Source organism: Bactrocera dorsalis, chromosome 2 (genome assembly GCF_023373825.1).
Source record: "Bactrocera dorsalis isolate Fly_Bdor chromosome 2, ASM2337382v1, whole genome shotgun sequence".
NCBI classification, from domain to species: Eukaryota; Metazoa; Arthropoda; class Insecta; order Diptera; family Tephritidae; genus Bactrocera; species Bactrocera dorsalis.
Genome location: NC_064304.1, coordinates 65,141,176 through 65,155,270, shown reverse-complemented (window position 1 = coordinate 65,155,270; position 14,095 = coordinate 65,141,176). Strand labels below are relative to the sequence as shown.

General features: G+C 36.9%; 1 protein-coding gene and 1 long non-coding RNA gene across 15 annotated transcripts in view; both read left to right on the top strand.

The window, feature by feature from the left end:
• The window catches only part of LOC105233125 (endothelin-converting enzyme 2), a 789,700-nt gene that overhangs the window by 78,122 nt on the left and 697,483 nt on the right, over positions 1-14,095 (top strand). The window lies entirely within an intron of this gene.
• On the top strand, positions 469-1,915 carry LOC125776829 (uncharacterized). Its single transcript, XR_007422005.1, has 2 exons — positions 469-890; positions 1,135-1,915. It is a non-coding gene; the product is annotated as an uncharacterized LOC125776829 (long non-coding RNA).

Genomic DNA, 14,095 nt, shown 5'->3' with positions numbered 1-14,095 from the left:
GTTTTTGGATTCCTGCTTACAATAATGCTTTTGACAGGATCGGGTAAACCATATTTAAATGAGTTTAAAGCAATCCTAGCATTGCTTTCACTAGGTGATGAATTGTTCACACTTCTTCTTCACATTTCGAGCGAATGCGAATTTCTTGGAAAAAACAAGTTTAAAGCCCCGTAATACCTCGCCGGTGTGAGTTTCGACTTTGTTGCTCTGGCCACTTTTGTAGAGTGAACAATTCTGAGAAACATGCGTCTAAAGTCAAGTGATGCCTTAAAATACCTCTGATCTGTAGGAATTTAAAGATAAATAAATATAGTTAAAAAAAAACTAAAAAAACACGCTTTTAAAGCATATCAAACTAAAAAGTGAAAAATAATTCTTTGTATAAACTAACAATAATAATGAAGGATTGCATTATTGTGAGAAAAGCGTGGCATGCTCGATATATGAAAAATATGTCACAAAGCAGCCCACGCTTTTCTCACAATAAGGAAATCCTTCATTATTATTGTTAGTTTATACAAAGAATTATTTTTCACTTTTTAGTTTGATATGCTTTAAAAGCGTGTTTTTTTAGTTTTTTTTAAACTATATTTATTTTTAATTTTTTAGTTTGATGTGAGAAACCTCAAAATTTGTTAAAATATGAACTATGACATGAAGTATTGGTTAAGTAAATCGATACTTTGGCAGCATTTAATATCTACTCGTAACATTTCATTGGCTAATTGTTACATTATTTGCGACCAAGTTCTATTGACGACTTTACGAATTATTACTTATAATCGAATCATTTCTTCTAAAGCTTCACTGTTACATGGGGTTTTACCTGTCAACTTTGAACAGTCCAGTTCTTCAATTCGAATACAGTCCAAAGATCTACAACGACTAATGTCGGTATTCTGCGTGAGACGATTGTCTCATGTCTCTAATAGTGACTATAGTAATTTAGTGATTCTGTTAGTCAGGAGTCTCATTTTGGTATTCTGGCAGTTACAGTATAGTAGTATACTGTAAAGTAGTATACTCTATTTGCCAGAATACCAAAATGAGACTCCTGACTAACAGAATCACTAAATTACTATAGTCACTATTAGAGACATGAGACAATCGTCTCACGCAGAATACCGACATAAGTGCTACATAAGCTTGTTCAGCAGCAAACAGTCGAGAGACCAGATAAATTACTGCATGTTCTACTGTACAACCTTGCATCTTATAACCGGTCGACGCTCAAATCAGTATGCTATTTAAATGTCACTAAAACTAGTTTTATATAGATTTTGCATACTTTTAAGCGCATCTTTTTGGTGAGCTGCTTAAACTTACTATTGCCTTCCTACAGTGTCGCTCAAATATTCCACGTTTCAGTACCACTTAAAAAAGTTACAAACATACATACATACATACATACAAGTGAAGCTAATAAAAGCGTATTAAAAAAGGAGTTTTCTACTACAGTTGCTTCTCGCAGGCATTTTGAAAACTAGTATCTGAATTTTTTTTTACTACAAAAATTTTATTATAAGTATTAATTTTTTTATTACCTAAAAGTCACATGTTTTGCATTATTTGATATTATTTCTTCTGGTGCGCGGTTATACTTATATATGTACATATGTAAGTATATGTATCTTTATAAAGTATACTTTCTTTATATTTCAGTATATACATATGCTACTCAAATGTCGCCAAAACTAGTTTTATAAAGATGTTGCATATTTTTGGTGAGCTGCTTAAACTTACTGTCGCCTTCCTACAGTGTCTCTCAAATATTCTACGTTTCAGTACCACTTAAAAAAGTTACAAGCATACATACATACATACATACATACGCCTTTTTGTATGATATTTCCAAGGAAATTTCGTGACGGGACTGAAAAAAATTAATAGTTAAAAAAAAACACCCTAATGTATACATACATACATACAAGTGAAGCTAATAAAAGCGTATTAAAAAAGGAGTTTTCTACTACAGTTGCTTCTCGATTTTTTACTACTGATATTATTTCTTCTGGTGCGCGGTTATACTTATATATGTACATATGTAAGTATATGGTATACTTTCTTTATATTTCAGTATATACATATGCTACTCAAATGTCGCCAAAACTAGTTTTATAAAGATGTTGCATATTTTTGGTGAGCTGCTTAAACTTACTGTCGCCTTCCTACAGTGTCTCTCAAATATTCTAAAACATACATACATACATACGCCTTTTTGTATGATATTTCCAAGGAAATTTCGTGACGGGACTGAAAAAAATTAATAGTTAAAAAAAAACACCCTAATGTATATAAAAAAGGCGAAAGTAATGTAGTTAAAATTAATTTCGAAAATTCATAGTAATTGAGTATTGTAATGCAATTGGAATAGATGATGTTTTTGGTAATATAAAAATGGTAAATATTTTACATAATAAAAAAATATATATAATTTATTCAATTATTATCTAATTGACTTTATTAATATATTTCTTAATATATTTGATTTTAGATTTATAAAGTCACTTGACGCAACAAGTGCCAAAATGATTTGCATAACATTTTTTTGTTTGAATTATTCAATTAATTCAAATATTACGACAGAGAATAGCAAAGAAAAGAAAAAAAACAACAAACATATGCGGGAGTTGTAGCACATGAAAATTTTCATTAGCTCTGCTGTGCTACCGCTCCCAATTTTTTGCTACTGCTACGCCAGAGCATAGCGCAGAATTTAATTTTTTTCTACCGCTCCAGCTATAGTTTTTTACCTAACAAAACTCGGAGCAGAGTAGAGCACTTCTTTTACATTGTTATGCTAAGGCTATGCTGTAGCGTGAGTAGCGTAGTTTTTCAAACGCTGGTTGTACTGCTCTGATTTGTTTTTGCTGTTTCATTTTTTCTTACTGCCTTCGTTGTCGTGTAATAACTTCAATACCTCTCTTGTTGTTCCTGCTTTTTATTCGTTGTTTTTTATTGGTTAATTTTGATTTGGTTACTTTTATTTCTGTTCTGCCGTAAGCTCTCTTTGAGTGCCAAAAATTATTCAAATACTCGTAGAATGATTTCTCTTTAAAACGGATTATTTACTGTTTTTTGAAACGGCTTCTTGATTACAGTTTTTTTCTTTTCTTACAATTGTATCGAAAAAAAAAAATTTTAATTTCTTTTGGATTTCAATATAACAGAAGTTCTTATGGAAACATTTTGTCTTTTTCCATACTTTTAATTTTTTTAAAAGTAATTTATTTTTCTTAAAGTTTCTTTCCGAACATATGTTCTTCAGCTTTCCTCTTTTCGAGTCACGTTAATCACAACAAGTTTTATTTTAAAACAAGTATTATTTTCGAACGTTTTGTCTTTTGTGTAATTAACTTTTTATTTAATTTTTTTTTTAACTTTTTATTTTTAATTTTTTTCCAAAACTTTTTATTTTAAATATTTTCCCAAAAACTTTTTATTTTAAATTTGCAGTGCGTGTGAGGTTCGCAATTGACTGCGCCAGAAACGATGTTGAATGTTTACTTCTTTGAAGTGTCTTTATTCAACTGACTCTTTACAAAAATTCTTATTAGCTAAAAGTTTAACTATTTTACAGTAATATTAATGAGTGTAGGAGAAAGTAGAGGTATTAATGTATGTTCGGGAATATGTTGTATGTATGTTTAGTGTGGGAGCGAACGTGTGGGTGTAGAGTGAGAGAAAGTATGTAAAGTGTGAGTGGGAGTAGTTTAAATAAGAGTAAGCTTAGGTAAGTAAATATAAGAGTAAGACTAAGTTAGAATCAAGAGTTCGATTATATAGGGCTATTATGTAACTATATCATTGCAACTTGGAGGAATTAATGCCGGGGAAATACCTTAAGATGTAAATTGTCAACCAGACGATCCGAATTCAAGCAACTTTGTATATACATATCGCTCATTTGCTGCAAGACCGGCATAATTCAAAAAACGTGATTTTTGAGTTAATGCTGCAGAATTGTTCATTATATCATACTTCATGTTGAGTGACAAATTCATATGAATACCTCTTATATGCTCCGCTTGAGAAGAGGTGTAAGGTTGGAGTCACCGTGTAAGGTTGTAGTAAGTTGAAAACTTTAAACGCGTTTTCTGGCGAATCGATTTTTTTGACTTATGCCGGTCTTGCAGCAAATGAGCGATATGTACATATAATATATACATACATAGCTATATAACTCATCCACTGATCTAGATATTCGGCATAAGATTTGTTAAAAAAAAACGAAATTATATGTGTCGGGATATGTCGACGGATGGGGCCGATTTCGTTTAATTAAAAGATATTCGTTTAGTTTTAACGTTATAAACTTCACTTTAATATGAATTAGGGTATATACGATATATATGTATATAAATGTGTGTGTGTGTATCCAAGATTGATTAAAGGTGCGTACTTTCTTAGTGGCTATTGTTAAATTTCAGATTAATATACATACATACGTATTGTTGTAATTGAATTATATTTAACTCCTTGTTGCGTGTTGGGTTTATTCCCTCGTTGTGGGTGCTTGAAGATTAAATTCGATGATGGTTGAAACTCAGGAAGTATCCGTGTTGTTTGTGTGGTAATAAATTGTATTTGACGTGTACCTTGTACGAATATTGTTCACTTCAAATATTTTCACTTCTTGTGGTTCACTTGCTGATTCACTGATTATATATATGTCTCCGTTCGCTTGTATATCGCTTGTGTTGTTCACTCCTATATCGCTTGTGTGTTGGCGGGATAATAACTTTTTGGTAAAAAACGCGGGAAAAATCGTCTCTTTTTGTTTCTCCTCCTGTTGCGTGAAGTTGGGGCGGTTGACATTCCTCTGCATTACGCCTGTATTACTTTATGTAATTTGTGGGAGTAATGCAGAGGAGTATTTGTTTGGATTAAACATCCCGGCCACTTTGCAGAATCTGCGAAATAATTGAGTATTAGTAGGGTAACATATATTGAAAGTTTTGAAATGAAATAGAGTAATTATCAGAAGTATACTTGGGGTTAGATGGTGCCAGTAAGGGTCCAGCCAAATGCTGTATTCTGCGCTACCACTGTACAATTGTCGGGTTTGAAAAGTCCACTTCTAATAATCTGTGGGTAGATATCCGCTCCAATCTCCAACGTTATTTCTTTGTTACTATGGAATTGAGGGTCAGCGAGAACTAAGTGTTCGAAGCGCATTTGCACATCGTCACTTAAGTCTCGCTCAAATGGTTTTTTGGGTAACTTGTGTGTTATAACTGCGTTACATTCCAAACAAAACTTTGTATCATTACTTGAGCTAATTTTGATGCTACAAATACGATAAGTGTTGAGGTATGTAATTGGCAGTTTTAATTTTTTAACGAGTTCGGCCGCTATATTTGTAATTTTTAGGGTAGGGCTCGAACTTTATACCATTCGCCATCGCATCTTAAACGGATCTTCAGTGTGGGTAATAGGGTCTGCTTATCCAGTAGGGATGGTAGTCGGGTCTCTATCGCAAGTGGATGTTTCTCAACAATATTTGCACGGTTGCCGGGTATAGCCTCGGATGTCCGTGTAGGGATGAATGATGTTTCTCATGACAAGTGGAACATCGATTTTTGCTTGTGCATCCTTCTGTCTTGTGCGACCTGGCTAAGCAATTAACGCAGTAGTGGTGTTTTATTACTGCTTCGTATTTTTTGCTTATATTGTATCCCGAGTACGTAGCGAAAGTCACTAGACGGTGGTCTTTTTTGCATATGCCGCAAGCGACATGACGGGATGACGTATTTTTTCTCTTATGTGAGATCGTTCTTCGGGTTGTGTGATCATCACGTTCCTTTTCCTCGCGAATAGTGGGAAGGGTCGACTTGAAAGGTTGAATGCATCGTGACATCGTTTCGTCTTCCGAAATCGGTGTAATGCTACGGGTTGCGCTACGGGACCGGATGGTGATTGTTGAACTCATACGACGAGTTTTGGGTGAGTTGGTGATTGTTGGGGCCATTTCACTAAAAAAGAAGAGAAAAATTGTATGTTATTCTGTATTTAATATCACAATTTTTGTGATGGGGCGGGTTATTGTGCCTTGAGCAGTTCGGATTTCAACCACTCGTGTTTTATTGTCTAAGCCGGGGAAGACCTTTTGGATTCGACCGAGCTTCCATTCGTTGGGTGAAATATTGTCGTTTCTTATAACGACTAAGTCGTTAACTTCGACATTACGTTGTGGATGTTTCCATTTATATCGTTTGTGTAGTTCCTTGAGGTACTCTTCCTTCCATCTCTTGCAAATGTGCCGGTAGAGTATTTTTAGTTTCTGCCATCTGTTAACGATGCTTAAGTTTGCATCCTCTAAATTGGGTTCGGCAGGGGTTAGCAATGGTGTACCTATAAGGAAGTGTCCTGGAGTTAGAGGTTCCAAGTTTGATGAGTCGTCGCTTATGGCGCTTATTGGCCGAGAGTTTAAACAACTTTCAATGCGGGTCAATAGGGTAGCAAATTCTTCAAACGTGAATTTTTGTAATTTTGCGATCTTTTTTAGGTGGGTTTTTAGACTTTTTACGCCTGCTTCCCATAATCCACCCATATGTGGAGCTCCTGGTGGGTTGAAGTGCCATGAGATATTTTGATGACTATGGAGAGATGTAATTTGAGTTCGAAGTGTCTGTAATAATTCACGCCGATCTTTCATTAGCAACTGTGAAGCTCCTATAAAGTTTGTTCCGTTGTCGGAATAAAGATTGGCGGGGCATCCACGCCTCGAGCAGAAACGGGAAAATGCTGCTAGGAAGGCTTGTGTAGTGAGATCGCTAACGGGTTCGAGATGTATTGCTTTAGTTGAGAAGCATACAAATACACATATATATCCTTTGGTGATTAGACATGCTCTCCCAGTGTAGTTTTTGATGTCATAGGGTCCAGCAACGTCGATACCAGTGGCAGCAAACGGCCGGGTTAGGATGGTTCGTTCATTTGGAAGAGCTGCCATTATTTGGGTTTGTTGAGCCTTGTTGTGTATGATGCACGTTTTGCATTGATGAATTATTGTTTTAATCAGCATCTTTGCTTTGGGTATCCAGAATTCTGTCCTTAGGAGTCGAAGAATTAGCTAATTTCCGCCGTGTAACGTTGCTAAATGGGTAAATTGAGTTAGTAATTTTGTTATACGACTATTATAGGGTAATAAGATAGGGTGGCGCTCATTATATGATAGTGCTGCGGAATTAGTTAATCTTCCGTCACTTCGCATAACTCCTTTAGGGTCAATGAATGGATTTAAAGTCAATAATGAACTTTTCTTATGTATTTGGGTTTTACGGGTCATATTCTTCTCTGAAATGTGTTTTTTGGGTGTGAATGATTAACTTCATCCGGGTTGTTTTGAACTCTTCCGGGGTTATTTCGTGGTTTGAGTAATCAATTTCTCGCCTCCTTGGTGAGGCATTTGCGCAAAACCTGAATAGGTAAGCGATAACGCGAATTGCTCTGGGGAATGAGGAAAACCATTCGGTGGTTATCGCAAACGTCTTAACGGGTTTGAATTCCACGGTGGTGTTGTATATTTTCTCCGTTGCTGGGAAATGCTCCTTTTCATGTTGTAGCCATTGGGGTCCATGCCACCAGAGGTTGCAATTCAATAGATCGGTGGGTGTACAACCTCGGCTTGCCAAGTCTGCGGGATTGTCTTGGCTTTCCACATGGTTCCAATTATCGAGATTGTAGTTACTCTATGACAAACCAAAGTGGTCCATGAGCAGGGTGGTTTGTTTAACCAAGCGAGAACTATGGTTGAGTCAGTCCAAAAATAATTTTTATATTGGGTTAGGTGTATTTGGGATAGGGTAGACTTAACAAGGTTAGCTAGTAGAACCGCTCCACAGAGTTCCAATCTGGGTAGGGATACGGTTTTAATGGGAGCAACTCTTGTTTTTGACACTAAGAGAGTTGTCCATATTTTGTGTCCAACTAAAATCCTTATATAAAGTGTCGCGGCATACGCTTTTTCTGAAGCATCAGAGAAACCGTGGAATTCGATGGTGGCTGTTGGGTTGAAATGGGTCTATCTGGGTATTTCAATTTTATTTATGTTTTCATAATCCTTCACGAAACTGTACCTTCGATGAAGGGTGAGGGGCTTCAGGCTTTCATCCCAGTCAGTTTTATCTAGCCATATTTGTTGCATAATTATTTTTGCCGTGATTATTATTGGACTAAGCCAACCGGCTGGGTCAAACAATTTTGCTATGGCTGATAAAACTTCACGTTTGGTGTGTGCGGGTTTTTTCTCCATTGGGTTGACGAGGAAGAAAAATGAATCCTTTTTGGAGTTCCATCGAATGCCCAGTGTTTTGATGTTCTCGGGTTCCGAAAGGTTTAGTGTTTCCGTCTCTAAAAGATGATCCTGTGGAAGTCCTTACAGAATGTGTGGGTCATTGAAGGTCCATTTTCGCAGAGCGAATCCTGGGGACTTCAGAGCAGAAATGAGTTCATCTCGTGCTGACTTTGCCGTGGTCAGGTCATGAGTTCCAGCTAAAACATCGTCTACATACATTTCCTGGCGAAGTATTTTGGCTGCTAATGGGTGGGTTTCTTCTATATCATCGGCTCGCTTCATGAGCGTACGGATCGCTAGATACGGCGCACAATTTATGCCGAACGTGACTGTTTGCAATTCGAAGTCTTCTATTGTGTCTTCTAGGGACTTCCTAAATAGTATCCTTTGGAACCGAGTATGATTAGGGTCTACGAGTATTTGCCGGTACATTTTCTGAATATCCGCATTAAAAACGAATTGGAAGAGTCGCCAATTTGTTATCAGAATAACAAGATCTTTCTGTAAAGTCGGCCCAATATGTAAGACGTCATTTAAGCTTTTGTTATTTGACGTGGGGCAAGATGCATTAAATACCACACCTAATTTCGTGGTTATACGATCGGGTTTAATGACTGCGTGATGTGGTAAGTAATACTGGGTCGCTTTACCAGAAGGGTCATATTCTACTTTCTTCATTTGTCCGAGTTCCAAATATTCCATAATTGCTTTGTCATATTCTGCTTTCACTTCGGGTTTTTTAAGTAAAGCTCGTTCATTTCTGAGGAATTGGGCCAACGCTATATGTCTAGAGTATCCGATATCAATATTGTCGGGTTCTTTGAAGGGTAGGGTTACTATATAGCGCCCATCTGGATTACGACGGGTAGTTTTTTGGAAAATTTCCACACAGATTTGGTCCGATTTGGAAACTACGGATTCCTTTGGGATTTCCACCACCTCCCAAAAACGTGTGAGTATATTCTCAGGGTTCACTTTATTGTGAAATAAGACTATGGCGGAATTTTGGGAGGCTTGGGTTATGGGTCCGGACAATATCCATCCGAATTCTGTCTCTTGAGCTAAGAGTGAACCTAGTACGTTTCTCTTTACTCCATTGAGTAAAATACTTGGATAGATATCACTACCGATTAGTATATCCACGGGTCTGGGTTTGTGAAATTGGGTGCCGGATAAAGTGAATCCAAGATTTTTAAGACACTGCATTGGATCTAAGGGGTATAAGGGTAAATTATCAGTTAGGCTATTTAGTATAAATGCCTATGCTGATACCTTATAATTTGTGTTTAAGGGTGAGCAAAGCGTGATTTCGCAAATACTCATTGGTGTTGCTGAAACTGCGTCGTTTAGTCCGGTCACTTGGGCTGATACAGAGTGGGTGGGTATATCCAAACTTTTCTGAAGTTTTCGAGATATAAATGTGGCTTCCGAACTTGAATCAATAAGGGCTCTCGCGGAATATCGCTGGCCATTATGTTCTATTTGAACCATTACAGTACCGAGTAATATCTGCTTCCTGCTTGGGTTGGGTGGGTCTTGGGTTGTTGATTTAGTGGACTGTATAGTTGTAGTGTAGGCTTGCCGATTTGTATTTGTGCTTTGAGTGGGTAGTGCGGTACTTGAAGCGTTTTCAGGGTTTGAACTAGTAACGTTTGGTATTTCCGGAGTGGATTCAGGTCGAAAGCTGGATTCTCTGTGTATCAGAGTATTGTGTTTTTTGTGACACTTACGACACGAGAATTTACTCACACAGTTCTTGTAGCTGTGTGATATGGCCAAGCAGTTATAGCAATAACCATATTTTTTGATTGTGGAGATACGCGACTCTACATTCATTGCGAGAAATTTGGGACATTCTCGAATAGGGTACTGCTTTTTGCAGAGCTTACAGCTTTCTGTATCTATATTATTTTGAGTAAAATTGAAATTATTATTCCTTTGAGTATTAGAGGGTCTGGAAATTGGCGTTTCAGCCACGTTAGCATGAAAAGTGTTATATTTCTTTTCATCTGTTCTTTTAACTGTACCGGTGTGGAATGGGGGTAATTTTGCTACTGAAGCTTTGAAGTTTCCAACAGATTAGAGGGTTTTGTATTTGTGGGTTAAAAAACTGTCGAAATTTGACCACGTCGGTATATCTGAATTATTAGCTAGGGTATATTCAAAGATTTCGAGAGTTTGTTTAGGTAGTTTTGAACTACAAAGATATATCAATATCGGATCCCAGCTTTGTGTGTCAATCTCAAGATTGTGTAAATTGATTAAAACGTTATTGACCGAACGTTGTAAGCTTTTTATAGCACAACCGGTTTCCTGAGTTACTTGGGGCAGATTAAAAAGGGTCTTTAATTGGGTGTTTACCTGCAACCTCTTATTTTCGTATTGGTCGACTACATTTTTCCAGGCAAGTATGAAACCATCATTTGTTAGGGGTACGTTTTGAATAACCTCTCTTGCTTCTCCTCGGGTCTTCTGAGTAAGGTGAAAGAGTCTTTCAACATTACTAATCCTTGGGTTACGGATATACAGGGCTGTAAACATATCCCGCAAGGTGGGCCAAGTTGTGTAATCTCCGTAAAAGATGTCGGTGTCGCATGGTGGAAGGTGAACTGCAGGAGCGAAATTCATCATTGTGGCTTCTGAAGTCCTTTCCTTAATGGGTTGGGTTGACACTTGTGTTTTACGCGCATCTACATCTTCGTTGATGGAAGCTAAGCAAGAGAGGTACATTCGATAACTTTTTTGGTATTTTTCTTTCACTTTAAAGAAATCGATGGTTTCATGACTTTCGCGAGAAATTCTTCTAATCGCATCGTATGAGCGCTTTGCTTTTTCATAAAGCGAATTTAGTTCGACCCTTTTAATTTCTAGGGTATAGACCGATTCATCTTCACTTTGGGTCTGAAGATGGTCTTCCACAAATTCCATTAAATCAGTTGTTGTAATTTTAAAATCTTCCATTTCCATTTTTGGGTAGGATATATTTAATATTTGGGTTGAATGAGAACAAGTCGCGTAGAGTTACGAAAATTTAAGAAAACAAACTTTAAAAACTTTTGTATAGTGATTTATTTATTTTCAAAATTTCAAATAAATTGGCTTGTTTTTATCTCGATGGTGTCCGATTGTTAATGTTGATGCGAAATTATTAAATTTCCGATGAATCGTAGAAAAAAAATCGATAAATATAAAATTTGTAGGGTTTTGCACTTTTTCCTACTGGGTCACCCTTTTAATTTCCTACTGGGTAATTGTCTTTTGACGCGCTGTTCGCCAACAAATTTTGTCGCCCACAAATATAAGCGAATGGGTGCGCTATTCGTATGCAGGTATGTAGCGGGTGTATATTTATTTAAGCATATAATTTTAGTTCAACGAGAAGAATGCAATAGCCGACGGCAAATTATATGCATATATTTTATTATTGCACTTCTTCTCTTGGGTAAGTATATGTAAATATGTGTATATACATATAATGAAATAGTGCAGCTCAAATTTTTGTTAACCCAATAAAACAAATAAATTGTGCTTAAGTCGGCTTAAGGACACAATTTGGCAATTGGGTGTTTTTAAACAATTTTTTGATTTGCACTTTATATTGTATTATTATAATATATTGAGAAATATATGAGTCGCACTTACAAATTTTTTCCAGTTTGTTAATTTCGGGTTGCTTTTGTTTATAATTACTTGTAGGCTTTTTGTTTGTTGGGTGCACTCTTTGGGTTTTTGGGTTTGGTTCAGGAACTCTAACGATGTTTTTGGTAGAATTCCCACGAAGACTTTTTCTTTTAATTAATCCGGCTCGATAGGACCAAAAATGTCGGGGTATGTCGACGGATGGGGCCGATTTCGTTTAATTAAAAGATATTCGTTTAGTTTTAACGTTATAAACTTCACTTTAATATGAATTAGGGTATATAAATGTGTGTGTGTGTATCCAAGATTGATTAATGGTGCGTACTTTCTTAGTGGCTATTGTTAAATTTCAGATTAATATACATACATACGTATTGTTGTAATTGAATTATATTTAACTCCTTGTTGCGTGTTGGGTTTATTCCCTCGTTGTGGGTGCTTGAAGATTAAATTCGATGATGGTTGAAGCTCAGGAAGTATCCGTGTTGTTTGTGTGGTAATAAATTGTATTTGACGTGTACCTTGTACGAATATTGTTCACTTCAAATATTTTCACTTCTTGTGGTTCACTTGCTGATTCACTGATTATATATATGTCTCCGTTCGCTTGTATATCGCTTGTGTTGTTCACTCCTATATCGCTTGTGTGTTGGCGGGATAATAACTTTTTGGTAAAAAACGCGGGAAAAATCGTCTCTTTTTGTTTCTCCTCCTGTTGCGTGAAGTTGGGGCGGTTGACATTCCTCTGCATTACGCCTGTATTACTTTATGTAATTTGTGGGAGTAATGCAGAGGAGTATTTGTTTGGATTAAACATCCCGGCCACTTTGCAGAATCTGCGAAATAATTGAGTATTAGTAGGGTAACATATATTGAAAGTTTTGAAATGAAATAGAGTAATTATCAGAAGTATACTTGGGGTTAGATGGTGCCAGTAAGGGTCCAGCCAAATGCTGTATTCTGCGCTACCACTGTACAATTGTCGGGTTTGAAAAGTCCACTTCTAATAATCTGTGGGTAGATATCCGCTCCAATCTCCAACGTTATTTCTTTGTTACTATGGAATTGAGGGTCAGCGAGAACTAAGTGTTCGAAGCGCATTTGCACATCGTCACTTAAGTCTCGCTCAAATGGTTTTTTGGGTAACTTGTGTGTTATAACTGCGTTACATTCCAAACAAAACTTTGTATCATTACTTGAGCTAATTTTGATGCTACAAATACGATAAGTGTTGAGGTATGTAATTGGCAGTTTTAATTTTTTAACGAGTTCGGCCGCTATATTTGTAATTTTTAGGGTAGGGCTCGAACTTTATACCATTCGCCATCGCATCTTAAACGGATCTTCAGTGTGGGTAATAGGGTCTGCTTATCCAGTAGGGATGGTAGTCGGGTCTCTATCGCAAGTGGATGTTTCTCAACAATATTTGCACGGTTGCCGGGTATAGCCTCGGATGTCCGTGTAGGGATGAATGATGTTTCTCATGACAAGTGGAACATCGATTTTTGCTTGTGCATCCTTCTGTCTTGTGCGACCTGGCTAAGCAATTAACGCAGTAGTGGTGTTTTATTACTGCTTCGTATTTTTTGCTTATATTGTATCCCGAGTACGTAGCGAAAGTCACTAGACGGTGGTCTTTTTTGCATATGCCGCAAGCGACATGACGGGATGACGTATTTTTTCTCTTATGTGAGATCGTTCTTCGGGTTGTGTGATCATCACGTTCCTTTTCCTCGCGAATAGTGGGAAGGGTCGACTTGAAAGGTTGAATGCATCGTGACATCGTTTCGTCTTCCGAAATCGGTGTAATGCTACGGGTTGCGCTACGGGACCGGATGGTGATTGTTGAACTCATACGACGAGTTTTGGGTGAGTTGGTGATTGTTGGGGCCATTTCACTAAAAAAGAAGAGAAAAATTATATGTTATTCTGTATTTAATATCACAATTTTTGTGATGGGGCGGGTTATTGTGCCTTGAGCAGTTCGGATTTCAACCACTCGTGTTTTATTGTCTAAGCCGGGGAAGACCTTTTGGATTCGACCGAGCTTCCATTCGTTGGGTGAAATATTGTCGTTTCTTATAACGACTAAGTCGTTAACTTCGACATTACGTTGTGGATGTTTCCATTTATATCGTTTGTGTAGTTCCTTGAGGT